Raw genomic sequence first — 19442 nt, 5'->3', positions numbered from 1 at the left:
GATTTGCTCTTTGAGGTTTTTATTACAATTTTGGTGAAAATAGACCCATCTTTCTTAGTTGCCACTACCCATCATAAATCTTACCGCTGATCAGCTGACCAGACGACATTTTTTTTGTTTGCAAATGCTCGTTTGACATTGAACGCTCGTATTCGGAATGTTTTTGGAGTATTTAATGCAACCTCACCGTTCAATAAATCACCAAGAAATTGAACAATACTTTTCTCTTATTATACGTTTTTGGGAGTAAAGAATTATTATTAACTATATAATAAAGATGTTTTTTAGTGTTGGCTGTACATTAGCTGGTGTATGCATAAACTAATTCAAAATGACTATAGGTAATTTTTTCTTTTATAATTTATCATCTAAATTTTCATGTGATTATCAAAAGTAAATTTATGAATCTCAAGACTGATTGCTAAATACAATTCGTTAATGCTAAAACATAATGTGACTTGTGTAATTTTTAACCAATATCCTATTAAGATATAATCACTGCTAAAGCAATAAAATAACTTGTCAATTAATTAAAGACACCTTTTTACTTCAAACTCATATAATAGATTCACATGAATAAATTTTATATATTACTTTGCAAACTTAGTAGTGGAATATTTTGTTATTTTTCAGTATATTTAGATCATACATTCAATATAGGCATTGTAGCTGCATGTTACCTGTGTAATAAACTAGTAATCTTTAAATAGCTTAACCGCTGATGGCTCAATAATGGGGTTAACATCAATGATTCATGAAAACATCAATTGAAAACCTCTATATCAAATTTAGGGAAACGTCATTGCCTAGAAAAACCGCATTTATCTTCTGGGGAGTCTGATGCCATAAAGTGGAGGTGAAAAGTAAAAAGAAAAAAAGAAGAAAATTGAGAAAGGATTAGATATTTCTGCATAGAGAAAGTTTTCAAAAGGTAGGTTAATATAAACATTAACGTTAATTTTCTAACTTTCGTTTTATAAGAATGCCAAAAACTTATTGAAGGTGTAAATGGGGTAAAAAAAAATTACTATCAGACCAGAGATGTGATTATGCAAATACATGACAATATCTATATAATAGGAATAGAAATAATAAAGGCATTTAAGTTTTGGTAAGGAAATATTATTTGATCAACATCTTATTTTTAATGATTCAGCATATTTTAAAGATATTTTTTCACAGAACACATGGTCTGAAAGATGAGTTTTTTAACAATAATTTAATGAAGATATTAATCTCCTAGGAATACCTGTTTTAATACACATGAGATCATTTTAGAACTACTTTACTTGACCTTTGCTGACCACTGTATGGTAGTCAAATTTAAAGAACCATATTATTGAGTAATGAATCGATCACATTAATCAAATGCATAAGCAACATTAAGAATTATTGATTACGTACATTTAATGACTGTATAGCTTTACCTTTAACTTATTTCATCTAGGGATTCGAGAGCCTCAAAAAGAAGGAGAAAGGACTCAATATAGTAACATATAAGGAAATGCGAAAGAACTAAACATTTTTTAAAGAGAAGTTATCATAAGGTCTGGCGAAAATAAAGATCACAATATATATATATATATATATATATATATATATATATATATATATATATATATATATATATATATATATATATATATATATATATATATATAGATAGATAGATAGATAGATAGATAGATATATATATATATATATATATATATATATATATATATATATATATATATATATATATATATATATATATATATATATATATATATATATATATATATATATATATATATATAAATAAAAAATAAACAACAATGTTAAAAAGTTCTCTGGGAAATGAACTTGGTTGGTCACGTGATCAAATCCTGTGAAGCCCGAAGGGCTTCTCAGAAGATTTGATCACGTACCAACCAAGTTCATTTCCCAGTGAACTTTTTAACATTGTTGTTTATTACTTTTATTTACGTTTGAGACGAATATTCTGAATAGAACTGCATTTATTACACGAACGGCCCGCCGTATTGCTATGTTGTGACGCGCAATGACCTAGAAGTTGTTTGGTCTTGAGAGTTCGCCTTGCTCCAACATTTGAATACTTACATTGATGTTTAGCAGTCCAGTTCAGGAAATATCTGTTCATAATGAAAAAACAATGATCGCTACTGGGAATTATCTTACAATTATTGTACGAGTTCTTTATATATAAAGTCAAAAGCGGTGCTATCGTCTTCAGTTTACATACCTTCAAAGGAATTTCGGGTTAAAAAGGTAAGCGTGATTTTAGGCTAATTAGAAACATTCTTCACACCGAAGAAAGATCTAACGATCATTTGTTGAACGAAAAAAAAATATATGTTTCAATAATTTTATCTTTTTCATCGCTTTGACGGTTCAGAAGTTCCGAAACCAGTGTCACTGTGACAGAAATATGTAGACAAGATATCGTCTCGCTGTGTGATTCGGTCACGCCATGACCTCTGACCCCCTAATAAGTTCATACAGAATTGAACATATTTTCTCTTCTATAGGTTCATCTAAGAAAAATATTTGCAAATGTAAATAAATATATATATATATATATATATATATATATATATATATATATATATATATATATATATATATATATATATATATATATATATATATATATATATATATATAATTCTTATTAATTCTAAATAATGCAAACTGTATTGAACATTTTGTAATAAGTATAACACATGTACATGTAATATACAGAAATTAACCCTTTCACGATAACCGCGATATTGATCTTTTGCAGGCCAAATCAATATATTTGTCGAATTCTCTGTTAGCAGAAAATTAAAAAAAATAATTTAACAATTACATAATATTGCAAACTATCGACTGGCCCTTCAAAAGAGCAGTACAGCAGTTGTAGTGATGCAGTCTTTGAAAAGTATGGTTAAATTGTTATTTCTATTTTTCACTATACAATGTGTCAAGTACCTATTTATGCTGTGTTCAATTTCTTTGTCAGACCTATTCCTACTATTTATTTGATCGTTACGGAAGCGTATTAGTGCCACTTGGACACTTTATTTTTTTTTTTAATTTCCACACTTTAATGTGTAAATTTTACACTTTAATGTGTAAATTTTACACTTTAAACTGTAAATTTTACACTTTAAACCGTAAAATTTACACTTTAATGTGTAAATTTTACACTTTAATCTGTAAAAGTTACACTTTAATGTGTAAATTTACACTTTAATGTGTAAATTTTACATTTTAATGTGTAAATTTTACACTTTAATCTGTAAAATTATTTACACTTCAATGTGTAAATTTTACACTTTTACCTATTGATTTTACTATTTATACTTAATTTTATATTTCACAGAAGCATGGAGCCATTTCTACGGAAACGAGGCGTTGACGAAGACACTTTAAGAGCTCTTAGGGATCAAAAGGTAAGCTATTTGACTTTGTTAATAACAATGTGATGAAATATACTTGAATGGTATTTAAAATAAGGTGAGTCAAGTAAAAAGTTCTAATGTGAAAAATTATCTGCATTTGATATGTATGTTAGATTTATAATATGTTTGTTAGAAGTACAATATACCGGTTACTGCACTATATGGACTTGTATACATGTATTTTTACGCTAGCAACATAAATTCTTGTTAATCTAAAAAAAAATACGTGCAATAAAACTACTACACGTAATATTAAACTAATTAACATTGATAGATTTTATAAAAGCCACTCTTGTCCCTAAAATTTAAGTCATAAGGAATAATTTTGCCTATAAAATCTTAAAGGTTGACGCCAGAATAACTGCATTTAATATTGCATCACACTTGAGATGATTTCAGTATATTATATAGTTGAAATTAACATGATCCTGAACATAATTATAAACCTACTTTCGTTTTCGATAATGTACATTGTACTCCGAGATAAGTGGTCGAAATACTTTGTCGGCTCAGTGAATCAGTAAATAGTAAATGATATTTATTAACTCTTTATTTATCATTTATTTATTAAAAATATTTTTTAAATGTTTTCTTTCTTAGATGATTTCGATATAGTGACTTCGTTAAAGATATTACAGCCAAATGTGTAGAGGCTGGTTTTTTAATGTACGTAGCGGGAACGGAACACTGTTTATACAAAGTCAAATGAATTAATTTTTTTCCCGGTTTATGAATATCAGATATATTGTACACACGTCTACATAGTTTTACCCGAGTTATGCATGTAATAGCAGGTATACAATTTTGCTTTGCAAAACTGCAGGCGAACATTTTTAAGAGAGAGAGAAAGAGAGAGAGAGAGAGAGGGAGAGAGAGAGAGGAATTATCTCATTCTTTAGATTTTTGCATTAAAAACAGGCATATAATATGGGGGGGGGGGGGTAGAATGAAAAGATCCATTATTAGATCCCTGTCCGAGAAAACAAGGCAACAGCTATTTACTTTCACTACAAATTCTGAGAAGTAGTACTTCGGAGTGTTTTCAAAGTACATTTTCTTAGGACTATAAAATACAAAATAAGTGAGACGTAAAGAAAATGAAGATTACCTGCTCCATTGACTAATTCTGTGATTTTTGGACCTAAAATTATTGTAAGATTTGGATAAATTTTTTGGATTACAAAATTATGATTTTTTTTTTAATTGTCAGTACAAACAACTCGGAAAAATATGGTATTGCATTGTCAATATTTGCATCAATTTTATTACTCACGGACCTTAATCTAGAGTACATGTACTGTAAAGCATAATTAAAAGCTCGTATATAATTTATGCATGTCCATCCGTTCGTCCTTCTGTCCGTCCGACTTATTTAAACAATTAATCCTTTCTTTGGTTGATAGTACGGGAATTAATGTCGCAGCTGTTGCAGAAAAAATACATAACCCGCGTAAGCGGGTTTTGTAATTCTTTTCTGCAATAGCTGCGACGTTAATTCCCGCACTAACAACCAAAGAAAGACATTTTATTGTTTATATTTATATCTGTATAAAAATCATTTGAAGTAGGATTAAAAAGATTAACTATTGTATTATTGATATGTACGTCATACGCAGCTAGGTTAAGGACTCCCATATATACGTCAGCCTATGCAGAGGTTCGGTAAAGCTATTATGACGTCACGTTAAAACAATTCAAATGAATCTCGATGAATAAGTACTATATGTTCTTTTTAAAACACACTAAATACTTTCGTTTATCATAAATATTATGAAGATAAATGGATGTGCAACTTATCTTGCCATAATAGCACTTAGCTTATGTAGAATGAAAGCCAGCTTGATCTCGCTGTACTTACTTAGATGACGTCATTTCTTAGTTTGACACGCAGTTTCTCTGTACTTGAGGCGTGGATCAAGCTTTTATCGTAGCTTGTAAAAATAAAAATAAATACGAAACACGCGTAGTCGGACCAAAAGAGAGACATATTCTGAAATATATTAATCCACATTTTATCTTCAAACTAAATTGATAATGTGTAGACTTTATATAAAGCCACAGGGAGCAAATTTGTGCAGTAACGTGCTAGAATGACAGGTCCAGCCCCTTGAAAATATCAAAAGTTCAACGATATCCGCTTCACTATAAATTCTGATTTTTTTAAACACTTGTAGCTATTATTCCTACTATTCTGAAAAGTGCTGGGAGCTGGTTGTGCATTGTTGATTTATTCCGTAATGTAACATTATTCCAATGCGAATTACATTTTTGACTGGAGTTTATAGAAAGACGGCTAAATTTTAAACGATTCCCGAGCATGAGGAAGTTGCTCCCAGCACTTTCCGTGTTAAGGAATTTGTCTTAAAGAAAACAGAATAAATTTTATAGCGGAAAAATGCCCGTATATCGTTGAACTTTTACGATCTTTGTAGTAGTACATATATGTTCTAATTTTAAAACTGTCACGTGACAAACAGCTGATGTAAGCGATGTCGCTTTGGCCGCACTCAGCAGAGATCCGATATATACAAGTGCAAACACCACAAATCACATTTATCAAAACTAATGCTGTTTAAAAAAAATATTAAAATTGTATTCATTTTCCCTGAATATATTACGGCGTATATTTCATGGGCGTCCTTAACCTAGCTGCGTAGTACGTTTCATTGATGGAACAGTCACTGATCAAGAAATCTGCATGTACAGGTGATATGCCTAGTGTTGTTCATGAACTAATAAACGGCAGTGGTTTTCTTCAGAAATAAAGGAGAAAATATTCAGCGGATGTAAATATACCTTATATCTTGCTTAGAAGAACAGCATTTTTAAAATACAAGGTTTACCGAAATTGTTTCCTTTGAACGTCACCTTTGACCAACTTTTTCAAAATACATCATAATGCCATATTACACGTATTCGGTGACCTTAACTGATACATGTTTACAAGTATGTGTTGTTTGGCGAGTTCACGGCCTGTTAAATGTTCATATTTAAAAATATCTGATTCAGCATAACACCCACTTGACCTTAACCCTTGACTTAATTTTCAAGAATTCTTCAAATCTCGGGGATCATATGAATAATCTTGATGTTACCATCTAATGTCGGCTTGGAATTATACTATGTAAAATCTTTTTAGTTTTATATATATATAGAAAATTTTGTATGTTGACATCGCTGCAAATAACTAATTTGTGATCCTCGACTGACTCCGCATCTGGCCATGCTTCATTTAAAAGAGGTTATTGTCGAGTGTACGAGACATCCCAATAGATTCGAGTGGCAAATCAGTATTGTGTGATTTATTTCCAGAAACTCGTCCCCGACGTCGAACATTTACAGACTCGGGAGACAGTATATCTTCGACCTTAACAGGATCAATTCATACGGTGTAAAAAGGGAGGTTATTAGTCCCCTATAAGTCTTACCAGAGGGGACTATAGGTTTCCTTTTCGTCTGTCTGTCCGTCCGTCTGTCACTCCGTCTGTCTATCAGTCTGTCTCACTTGGTTTTGGGCACTTTTTTTCTAAACGCTTGCAGATATTGCGATGATTTTTGGTATGTGAGTCTACCTTGATGAATTATAGATTAAGTTTGCATTATGATTTTTTGACGGAATTACGGCATTTTCAATTTTTAATGGGAACCAGATTACACTTGCCGGTAGGTGACTAGCATTGCTAATGCAATTCTCTCAGAATGCTTGTTTTTTATGAAGGAAAAAAGTTATTTCCTGTTAGTATATCTTTAATGTAGAGGTATCGAATATTATTAAAACTTATATTATATCGAGTAAGTCGTACATGTACGCGGTTTTCTTTTCTTTTTTTTTTAAGTTTAATGTCCTGAAAACTTGGAGGTTGTCATTTTGGACAAAAGTAACAGAGAATATTTTTTGTAAAAAAGAGACTTTTATTTGCTGTAACTATTCTAAACAGTGCATGAAAACAATAGATCGGGTATGATGTAGTGTTTTATTTTTAATTAAATGCTCTGAAAAATCCGGATATGTAATTTTGAACATAAGCCCCTGAAAAGCAAATTGCATAATAAATCAGAAATAAAAATATATTTTACATATGAACATACATAGAAATATTGCATATTTTTATAAAGCGTGAAATTTTAATACGTATTCTTATGCATACATTAATAAAGATATAGATTATTATCAATAATTTATCACTTAAAAATCCATACATCAACTCTGACTGCAACACGGGCTGCAATTAGTTTTTTTTTTTTTTTTTTTTTGGTTATATATAAATTTTATTTAATTATTCATTTTGACTTGAATTTCCATTGATTGTTACTTGTATATTAAATATTATTTACTGTAGTTTTATACTCATAGGGGCTTGTCTTCCGGATTGTTAAATGTAAAATAAATTCAATTTTGAATATACTTCAAATACACTTAAAAATAGTTACAATAAAGATTATGACATTTTCAGTACCACACCTCTATACATAAATTCTACAAGGGACGAAAGCTCTCATCTTGGAAAAAATACCCCTCACGCACTTCAGCACCTATTTCTGGACTCAAAAGCATTAATTTATTTCGTTGTCATGGTTCTTTCCCCTACAGTAATAATTTTCCTAAATATTGATGTGTCTGTCAGTCATCCACACAAGTTTGTTCAAATCCTGACCACTTGGGATAGGTTCAATAATAGGCGATCAAAGTTTAACCTAGGAATATTTTAAAAATTTCGTCAAGAAGAACAAACTTTAAGCTTAGATTAGTCATATTGATTTGGAAGCATCCTCAGTTAGTGTAGATTAAAACTTGCTCAAATTGTGATCCATGGAAATAGGGGACCATAATAGTTGATTAAAGTTTTACACAGTTATATTCCCTCTTAAACGGCAAAGCATTTATAAGTCATATCGATATGAAGCCATCCTTGGGTAAATTTATTTTAGTTCAGATCAGCCCCCATTCCTCGGGAATAGGTTGAAAGTACCATAGGAGATCAGAGTTTTACAATGAAGTATATAGGAAGAAATCTTTAAAATCCATGCACTCTTAAGGTATTCCATCCCTAATAGCAACAGATTCAATAAAATTGAATACATATCAGATGTGTACATGTAGGTGTTGAATACTCAGTATATTTAGACGTAATTCCAATTAATTTTATTACTATAAGCATGTAAGAATGGGATGTGTTCTAATATATGACCTTGAATTTTGGTAAGAGTTATATCCCTCTATTTTTAATTAATTAAAAAAACAACAATTAAAAAAAAAACTTATCTGGTAAAAAAAAAAAATCGTTTGTCATTCTTTTTCTAATGTTTTAATACATTTTCCACCTCAGTATTTATTGATATTCTTAATTATTATTTAAATTTTTATTTTTAAAAATCGCTTGTCCTCATTGATTCAGTGCAATTTTTGTTAATTTATTACTGCTTAGTTAATTACATTTTTGAACTTTCTCTCGGTAAATCCTTTTCTACTGTAAAATGCTTTCAGAGTATAATGTATGTTATGGACATTTAAGGATAGAGAATTTGGTCCTATTAGGGACGGAAACCCTTAATCGTGTAAAAAAAATCAAACATTTCTAAGTTGCGGGTTTTTTTTTCGTGAATCTTTGGTCAATGGTTGGGCTAAATCAGAGATCCAATTTTTGCAAAATAAGGAAAATGTGGACAGGAAATTAAAATCTTCTGCAGAGCAGCAGGATCATTATACTCATATTGATATGGAAGCACATTATTGTACATTTTGTACGTTTTGTACATTCCATTTTGAGTAAATCGTAGTTCCAATAGGTCTAGGTATTGGTCCATAATGAAGTCAACATTTCTGTGATAATTATTATTTCTTTTAAATCTGAAGAATAGTAGGGGAAAAGTGATCATTGAGATTTATGAACCTCTTGTAGATTAAACATGATATCCGAGGAGCAAATTCATACACTTATGATAATTATCATATTTCGCAGATAGACGAAGATGCTGTCCGAGGCATGGCGGATTCAGATTTATCGGAATACCTCCCGAAGAAAGGAGATCGATTTGCCTTAAAAGACTTTCTTACCCAAGCATTCAATAAACCGAAAACAAGAAAATCCAGTCTGATGGATCGATTAAGAGATCGACTACGAAGTAGCAGGGCCAACTCTGCAGAAACATGTACTGATGATCCAGAATCCACCGTAAAGAAAATTCCCAAGTTAAGTGCTAAGAAAGAAGTACATAAAGTTCATCTTGGGTTGTACCACTTCGATAAAAAGAAGAAGGTTTATCTGCATGTAAGAGCAAAGGCAGGGGGAGGAAAAAGAACATTGATGTTAAACAAAAACATGAACAAAGAATCCATTATAAAAGAATGCTTGGATCTTTTTTTCCCCAATGGGAAAAGTCAGCATGGAGAACTGAAGAACATGGAAGTTGAATTAACAGATTTCCAGCTAAAACCTTTTGAGGATGAAGAAACAACCTTGGGTGATATAATAGACAAGGCTAAACTACAATTTATTCACTTTTACTTACGCACCAGACTCCAAAAGCAAATTTCAGATGATAGTGATGATGATGAAAAGCAGAAATAGGAAAAACGTGAACAAAAATTAAGTACAATAAGCACATTGCCAATATCATGTAATGCTAGCGAGAAGTGTACAGAATCCAAAGATGAACCAAATGAGATCAGTGAAGGAGCTAAAAAGAATGAAGAAGACCCAAAGTCTAGTATTTCTACCCCTTCGACAACTCCATGTAAAGATAGTCAACAAACTACAGAATCAAATGACAAGCAGGTGGGGAGTATTGTTGGAGACGAAGGTGGTGTCCTCATGAAACTACGTTCTTCTAATCCCAGTTCAGCAGATGAGAATGGCAGCTCACCATTACCTGACCCTCTTTTCTTTCCAGTTTGGGAAGATAGTTTGGAGGAAGTGGCCTTCACACACGCTGAGCCAATATTACAAACTGTTCGTGAGCCTAAAGAATTTGGAATTATTGTCCACAGGGGTCAAGTTCTGCGAGAACTTATCAAGATATTCAAAGACAACCAAGATGTTGACTTTACAAAAGACATCATAACTGCCACCATTATTCTTCCAAATGGGGAAAGAGAACAGGCTTATGACAGTGGGGGTGTCATCAGGGATATGCTGACTAAATTCTGACACTTCTATGAACAATGCACCACTGGCACAAATTTGAAAGTCCCATGTCTACGCCACGATGTGGAGGCGGCAGATTGGAAAGCTGTCGGAAGAGTTATAGCATTAGGATGGATTCTTCAGAAGGTGCTACCCATTCGACTGGCTCCAAATTTTCTAAAGTCGTCGTTGTATGGAATTGCTAGTGACAGACTTAGGGAAGAATTTCTTCAATTCATTCCCAGAAGTGAAAGTAGGGTTCTTTCCAGTGCACTTGAAGGCATGGAAAATATCGAAATGGACGAACTTCTTGAGATCCTTTCAACTCATGATTGCAAAGTTAAAGTAACGAAAGATAATTTGGGAGCAGTTATTGATCAAATAGCGCATTTGAAAATGGTTCGAGAACCAGCATTTATCAGAGAATGTCTTTTTGAGGTGCTTATAACTTACGAACTAGTTATGGATGTTGAAAAGGAGTTTCAGAAAATCACACCTACATCAAAGAAATTAATTTCGTCCCTTGAATGCGAAGAATTAGAATCTGATTCCTTCAAGTATCTCAAACGATACGTCCGTGAAATTGACACGGATACAAGGATGCTGCGCACCTTGCTTCGATTCTTAACAGCTAGTGACCTCATGCTGTATGATTCGGAGGGAATTTTTTCAAAATTCAAGTCAAAATAGTTGACCTAGAGAGCATTGCAAGGAGACCTATTGCGCATACTTGTGGGAGAGTTTTAGACCTTCCGAGAATATACGAGAGCTACACAGTTTTCAAGGCTGAAATGAATGCAATACTTAATTCCAACATTTGGGTTATGGATTTTGCATAAATTTGAATTTCGACATACATTTGAACGAAAGAGTAGATCTTTGTTTACTTTGTTTACATATAACACAAAGAACAATTATGATTTTGCTTAGAAAAGGCAAATACTGTATTTCACACTGATTAAGTTAAATCAGCCACTTTTTTATCATTTTTAGCATATAAAAAAATCTGTCTTTTTTAGTTTGTTGCAAATCTGGATTTTATTTTTCTTTGTTTCATGGAGGATTTTAGACTTTCCAAGAATGTTCGAAAGTGACACAGTTTTCAAGATTGAAATGAATGCCATGGTTCTTCATTCTGACATTTTGGTTATTGATTTTGCATAGATTTAAATTTCCACATATAACTGAACGAAAGAGTAGTCGTAGATCTTTGTTTTCATGTAACATGAAAAACATGTTTTCGCTTAGGAAAGGCAAAAACTATTTTCTGGCTGGTGAAATTAAGTCAATCCATTTCTGATGTACGATTTGAGAAAATCATGAGAACATTTTGTCATTTTTAGTTTATAAAAATTCTGCTTTTAAAGTTCGTTGCAAATCTAAGGATTTTTTCAATTTTGTTTCATGTTTTTCTTATATTTTATCATTTCATTTTTAGTTTATTCAGAAAATGTTTATTCATACCATGCTTATACTAGAAAGTTTGGCTTTTCAAGAATAAAAAGGACTATCTAATTAATGTGCACATTGCTTGCTTCATGCTTAAAATTTAAAAATGTTATGGTTCAATACCTATACCTTTTGGGCATGAAGTTAAATTAATGAACAATTTCTATGACAATCTATGACAACACATGAAAGTAGAAATACTTTAGCATTTACTAGTAATTGGTAATTTGCCGGAAAAAACAATATTTCTATATAGAGTCAAATGTTTGAGCGCCAAATGAAGTTGTATTCAGTTGATGCGCACAACAAACCAAAAATATTTTATATATATTTATTGCGCACAATAACGGAATCTGGTTGTTGCCAGGTAGAAAAAACTATTTATCTGACGGCCGCCATAAAATTCTTTTCTACCTGGCACCTACCGGCTTCCTTACACAATAACAGAAATGATGGTTATAAAGAGCCAGGTACATTAGTAGTGAAATTCGGCCCTTCTTTGAAAATTAAAAATAATCATAAAGAAATGACTTGAGAATGTACACTTTATAAATATATTAACAATTCTTATCTATCTTTTATAGTTTAGTTGCAATAACCCTCTGAAGATGGGATGTATTTTATTGCATTTAACCGCTTTGAGCACTATGACGTCATTATTGCCGTCAATTTTGAATTATATTTAAAATGCAACTTTTATGTACCATTGTATTTTATATTTAAAAGATGTTAAACTTTTTATGTATATTGCATTGTTTATTTACTTCAAAGAAAATATTGCACAAAAAGAACGTTTTAATTGAAAGAATTTATGACCTCCATAGTGTCGATTCATCTGAATATCATATCTGCAGTCAAAATTGCTTGCTTAATGCGCAGTCCGTTTTTCTCCACAATTTTGTTTTTAATTTTTTTCCCGGAACGTTAAATAAAAGATAGACAATGCAAAAAGATCATTGAAATTTAATTTTATTAACAAACAAGAACAGTAAAATATAACTTTCTTTAGCATTAATTTTGACCTATTTGCACTTAGGTTCAAATTATAATATTAAAATACCAAAAATCGCCCTTTTCGAGATTAAAAACAACAACTGGAAACAATATTAAATTATTCATGCAAAATAGAACAATGGGCAGCCAAAAAATGGACAGGAATTACATGTATATAATCAGGATTTAATGATATCACTAACAACTCGGGCACGACGTATCGGGGGGAGGGGGGAGTGTCCCTCCTTTTTTAGTCATTACCTTTTACTATTGAGAATGTTCACTAAAAGGCTATTAGCCCCCCCCCCCCCCCACACACACACACTGTTTGTTGCAGCTTAGTTAAAATCGGAGTTATGTGGTAATGTATGAAAAAAATTGATTGTGGAAGAAGTTGAGAAGTCGTCCCCCACCAGATAGGGTTTTAGAGTTTGATTCTGACCCCCCCCTTTTTTTTTTTAATTTAAAGCGATACTTTGTGTCTGCAACTTAAGAAATATCTAGTAAAGATCATTGACTTTAGAATCCTGAAATTCTAATTTACTCCGAGGTTAAAAACATATTATAGGTTAGAGTCAGAGGCTCTAGGTGACATGCCTTCATCATTGTCACCAGTATTTTCTTTTAATATACGATGACCTTTCAAATTGATCTTTGAATCTGGACCACTGAAAGGTGTCAATTAACGAAGAATAAATCAAAATCATCTTCCTAACTTCATCAGTGATTTTCAACAATGAAAAAAATTAACTAATCTGACTTTGATTTTTATAATAAATAAAAATACTAATATGACTTTTGTATTTTGATTTTCATAACAAATAAAAACACCATTGTCCAAAGACTTTTATCAACAACACTTGTACATACAGCATTACTGACACGAATGGCGCACCTTTTGGTCCAATCGACCTTCTTGGGCCTTTCCGACAAGCGGAGGGCCCGAGATGACGCAATTGATTTTATTTCTTCAAAATACGTACATTTGAATGTCAAACTTAGTTACATATTCATCATAGTTGAAATTGTTTGTGTACAGAAAAAAGTTACGGCATTTTAAATTAATTAACATGTACATGAAGTTTAAGGAAAATGTTGAAGTTATAAATTGTCAACAAGTCTATATTCGTTGATGCTATTAACAAAAAATCTTTTTAGAATAAATTAGATCTGCTATGCAACACGAGTCCATCTTTTATACATCGACCTCGAATGGAGTTGTAACATTAAAGTTTATACCAATACTCCTCAACATTAATACACGCATCAACCAGGTTCATGTTGAATTTATTCCTCTGGTGGTTTCAGATTTAGAACCTGACTGTTGATCATTTGGGGACAAACAACACCAAGAAATTATAATTTGAAATCTGAGTATCTCAGTGACGTAGCATTGTTTTTGAAAGTGTGTGTAGGGGAGGGAGGAGGGCAGCCTGAGAATTTTTTTTTCAACTTTTCAACTTACCCGAAAGAAACTTGACGAGCCAGCCCCCCCCCCCCCCAATTTTACGTGCCTGTATCTATTTGTGGATTATAAATATTATAATGCTAACTATTTTCATCTCTCTCTTAAAAAGAAAATATCTTCCTGGTACGTACTTCACCTGAGTTGGTGGCGATAGGGGATTTCAAAAGCAAGGGTCGTTCGGGGGCACCTGCAGATCCCCAGTAGTTTTACTTACCCTATTTCTGAGATTTTCAGTATGATATATAAGCTTATAAATAGTGTCCTTCCTGGTTAAATTTATTTTTGCAAATGAAATTGAATTTACAATATTTTGTATATTTTATTTGCTAAAATTAAGAATATCAAGAATGACAATAACCTAAACGGGACAGCCAGGCGCCCCCTCCTACAAATGAGAATTAAATTATATAACTATATAATATAAGAAGATATTTTTATTATCAATATATTTTGATAAAGTAAGGGTCAATGGATTCATATTTTGGAGAGTTTTTACTATCCAAAAAGGGGAGGGTGTAATGACTGAGTTAGAATTCAAAGACTTGTGCAAATAAAGATAATATGAATATATAATATTTTTAAGATATTTTTTTTCAGCATTTTATTTAAGGAATAACTGTCTTATTTTTTGGATTCATGATGTGATCAATCGAGTGGCTTGCGTGATAATTTGCATAAACGCCGAAGGCGTTTATGCATAAAATTATCACGCAAGCCAATCGATTGATCATCGTCATGAATCCAAAAAATCTGACAGTTATTCCTTATATTTACATGCTCCTGATTCTGCAAATCCCCGTGGAAAACTTTATAGGTAAATGTAATTCCCTCCTACTCTTTCTCCTTCAATTTACCCTCATTTTTTTTCATTGTTTTTAGGAACATCAATATATAGCATATACTTATATACTCTACTGTTCTCAACTAAGTATCACTTCAGTTGTTTTTTGAAAAGACAAAAAAAATCATAATAAAAGGATTTCTAACTGATGTATAAGATGTATATGAATTTAATTCATTTAATTCATTGAAGGATTTTCATTTCCTACTTAAATTAAAATATACTAGGCATATTCATGTACAAATAAAGCTTTCGGAGAAAGGGTGGTTAGGGCTAAAATATTTTAAAAAATCACCTTTGCATTGATTAATGTAAATTTTCCAGTACAGAAAGTAAACAGACGTAAATTTGAGATATATTACATCTGAGCGCTGTTTTCTTTTACTATGAAATTTCTTAATAATTTTTTTTATAAATGTTTGATTAAACAAGGGTATTGTTTATAGTGAAATATCAAACGAAATACCAAAATATGGAGAAAACTTTTGGCACGTCACTGTACGTTGTTAATGTAAACAACGCAGTACAGTTAAGGCTACACATGAAGATAATATGGTAATGAGGTCATAATGAGGTTTGACGTCATGACAGTTGCTCCGCCTTGATAGATCCATATAAGGAAATAGAGCTCAAAAAAGCTATTTAATGATGATTGCAAGAATATGTATTGAATGTCTGTATTTTCAGGTTTAAATAAATAAACATTACTGATCTCTTATATAGTAACAACACGTCTTCGAAATAATTCTCTTTTTATTGTGTCGTTTGGCTGCATTCGGCTTCAGCCAAGCGCTTGCACTCGGTGACACGGAATGTTGTTTACATCTAAAAACGTGGCGACAGCAGCTGAGATATGCAGTGGATAAATGCAACAATCAGGCAATCTTTAAAGAGAATAGAGATAAAATAAGAGACCTGGGCCTTGTTTATCTTTTTGATGAGAAGATGATGACGTTATATCGGGAAATCATGGAAAACTGAGACGATCCGCACTACCTCCCTAGGTCCCTTTCTGTTCATTAAGGTGTGTATCAGTATGTGCATAGGTATTAACATGTAGACATACTATTCTTTACATCGATGTAAAATAACCTTGAACATGTACAATAAGATGTATTGTTACAGTCCGTCACAAAGATGTAAAATAACCTTGAACATGTACAATAAGATGTATTGTTACAGTCCGTCACAAACTGCAATGCAGTGCCTTGTGTGTACCCCCCCCCCCCCACCACCACCACCACCACCCACACACGCATACACAAAAACACACACATTATGAAAGTTGCACACTTTTAAATATGCAATGATGTTGTCCTTTGGCATACATGTACAAACATGTAATATAATATAAACACAGCACATCATGATATTAAATAGTATAATTTAGATGCAGTCACACTTACAGTGTATCTGTGAAGTCAAACTGCACAGTGTACAATGTATGTGCACTGTACATACAAGAGTATAAGACCCTATATATTTTAATTTATACCTCTGGCAATCAAAAATATGTGAATTTTAAGATTTCAGTTTTTACCAGTGCTTCATATTTTAAATTCATCATAGCACTTTTACTATCTAAATCACTAGGCTGTAAATTAATTTGTAGAATTTCTACATTAATGAAGATAAAATGTTTGAATTTTCATTTGTCTGACTACATGTACATTAAGTCAGTCTAATATGTATATACATGTATTTATGTACTGTTTATATGTATAATTCTTTGTCATTGTAGCTATCACAGAACTGGTTAAAACTGGCATTTACATCAGCTAGAACTATCAAAATAGATGCATCAATTTCTCCACTGGGTATGATCACACTAAAGCATTTCACATTAATTTCATAGTATGCCAGTGTTAAATATTTTTTTAAATGTTGTATAGGTGAAAGAATTAAATGTTATCTCTAGTATATTGATTTTTTTTTTTACTTAAATGAAGTTTAGCTACCAATTCTACTTTTGAAAATGTCATAGGTTTCAATTTCCCAGAAAAGTTTTGTATCAAAAGTTTGTTTCCATTTATTTTTTGAATTTCAGAAAATATAGTATAGCATGGTTTGTTTTGTACAATGCAATGTCATTTCATTCTACAATAGTAATCATTATGTTTTTCACTCATTACATATATATTGTGTTGTAGCTACTCCCAAACAATTTGAACAATGCATTCAGGCAGCAAGTGTTTCCACCAATAAAATAAAAAGGTATGCTCCATATAAGCTCTAAACCATACATATTCCTAGCAAGATTATTGAAATGTTTTGATAATAAAAACAGTAGAGTCATGTATATGCTTTCCATGTTTCTCAATGCATTGTTTTGAGTATCACTTTTTTAAAACACCAGTGAACCTTCCATAATGGTATTTCATTTTGTTTTCAGAATTGATTTCATCCAGAAGAACTGTTTGAACTGTGGACTGTTTGAAATATTTTGCACCTGCTCAGAAATCCCTTCACAGCTTGTCTTTGAATTTGAAAGGCTGTTTTTAATTAAATAAATTTTCTAGATAACTAATACTTTGAATTTTTAACAGTACAATGGTGTGAAAGTTTGAAGGCTGTTAAGATTTGAGTATCTTTACTTGCATGTTTCCTGACAGGCGCGTAGCTGCTTATGCGCAAATACGCAGGTGCGAACACATCGTTTACAAATCTAAAAAAATGGGGGGGGGGGGGAGGGAAGGGAGAGCTTTGTGAGAAGAGAAAAAATATCAATACCATCCAGCAAATATTTGTGTTTCAAATTATTTTATCTCATACTGTTTCGATTCAAATTCAAATTCTATATTACCATATCTTTATAAAAAAAAAATTTAAAAAAAATTGTAATGTTTTATTAAATCATTGCCAAAACCAAATAAAACATTCATTAATTTGTAATTCTTCTACAACACATTGATAATTTATTTTTAAGATCTTTGAGAAAATATCAACCGTTGAATGCTGTGATCAACTAGAATATGATTTGAAATATTATTTTTGTTAAAAATTGAAATTATTAATTATATTTGTTGCCGAAAGATGATACTAATATATCTTTTAAAAAAATATTCAGGCTCTACATGTACAATAAATTTGAACGGAAGTATTTAACTTTGTGTTAAAAACAATATTACTATGTCTTGTATTTTCTAAAGAAAATCGAAATGGCATGATTTTGAATGAAATATTTGGTAAAAACCATGAGCTTCCTGGGACTTCGCCCCTGGACCCTCATCTGGACCCACTTGGGGGTCTCAAAGCGGACCCCAGCCGTTCTCTGCGTACATTTCACGTCCATTCTGGTATGCACCTGTCTGTGTTTTGGGGTACAACAAGATCTAAATTTCAGCATGTATATTGTGTTCACCTGTTCTTTAACAGAGTATCTGTTTCTGTATTACAAAGTTTTTACTATGATTATCTTGTTTGCGCATTGATTGATAATTACTCAAAAACATGAGACTAAAGCCCCCCTCCCCCCCCCCCCCCTACGCCGGTATGATTTGTGCTACAACACCCAAATAAGTAAAACCTGATATAAACACTGTTATTTAATAATTTATTTTTAACATGCCAGTAAGTATATAGTATTAAAGGACCCAGAGGCAAACTGGTTGGGGGGGGGGGGGGGTGGTTAGATCTGTAGAAAGGAAAACAGGTTATTAAATACAGGAGTAAGCACCCCAATCCCTTCCTTCTGTTCTTAAAACTTTCAACGTAGTCTAGAATCCATAAACAGTTGAAGGTTTGATAACTAAAATAATCACATATGAAAAAAAAAAAACTAAGTTCTGTTGGAGATATTTTTTCTGTGTGTCTACTGAGGAAGAATAAATGTTTTATCATTGATAGGGGTTGTCTATTTTTTATTTTTATTACAAATGACTGAATCTTTCAATATTTTTAACCATGGGCATTTTCCAATTTATTTACATGATGGATGTTGCGGCAAATTTTAGGCGAACGGAGGAAATGCGGTAGGTGTCAAATACGTCTTGTGTAGCGTATAAAAGAACGAAGATATACAAAACAAAGTAAAGTCAAAGATTTTTTTATGCATACCGTTTTGATTTAGTGAAATAAAGCCCAGCGCAGTCCGTAGGTATTTGTTTAAAATTTGCGAG

At 31.8% G+C, this 19442-nt stretch overlaps 1 protein-coding gene and 1 long non-coding RNA gene across 2 annotated transcripts in view; both read left to right on the top strand.

Annotated features, from left to right (window-relative positions):
* The window catches only part of LOC133201479 (cytoplasmic tRNA 2-thiolation protein 1-like), a 319235-nt gene that overhangs the window by 157174 nt on the left and 142619 nt on the right, over window positions 1-19442 (top strand). The gene's annotated exons all lie outside the window — the stretch shown is intronic.
* On the top strand, window positions 16234-17851 carry LOC133201521 (uncharacterized). The gene is made up of 4 exons (XR_009723102.1): window positions 16234-16348; window positions 17066-17141; window positions 17475-17538; window positions 17717-17851. It is a non-coding gene; the product is annotated as an uncharacterized LOC133201521 (long non-coding RNA).

This window comes from Saccostrea echinata, unplaced genomic scaffold (genome assembly GCF_033153115.1).
Source record: "Saccostrea echinata isolate AGI-Se365-2 ecotype Australia unplaced genomic scaffold, CSIRO_AGI_Sech_v1 ptg000044l, whole genome shotgun sequence".
Taxonomy (NCBI): domain Eukaryota; kingdom Metazoa; phylum Mollusca; class Bivalvia; order Ostreida; family Ostreidae; genus Saccostrea; species Saccostrea echinata.
This window is presented reverse-complemented; position numbering and strand designations above follow the sequence as displayed.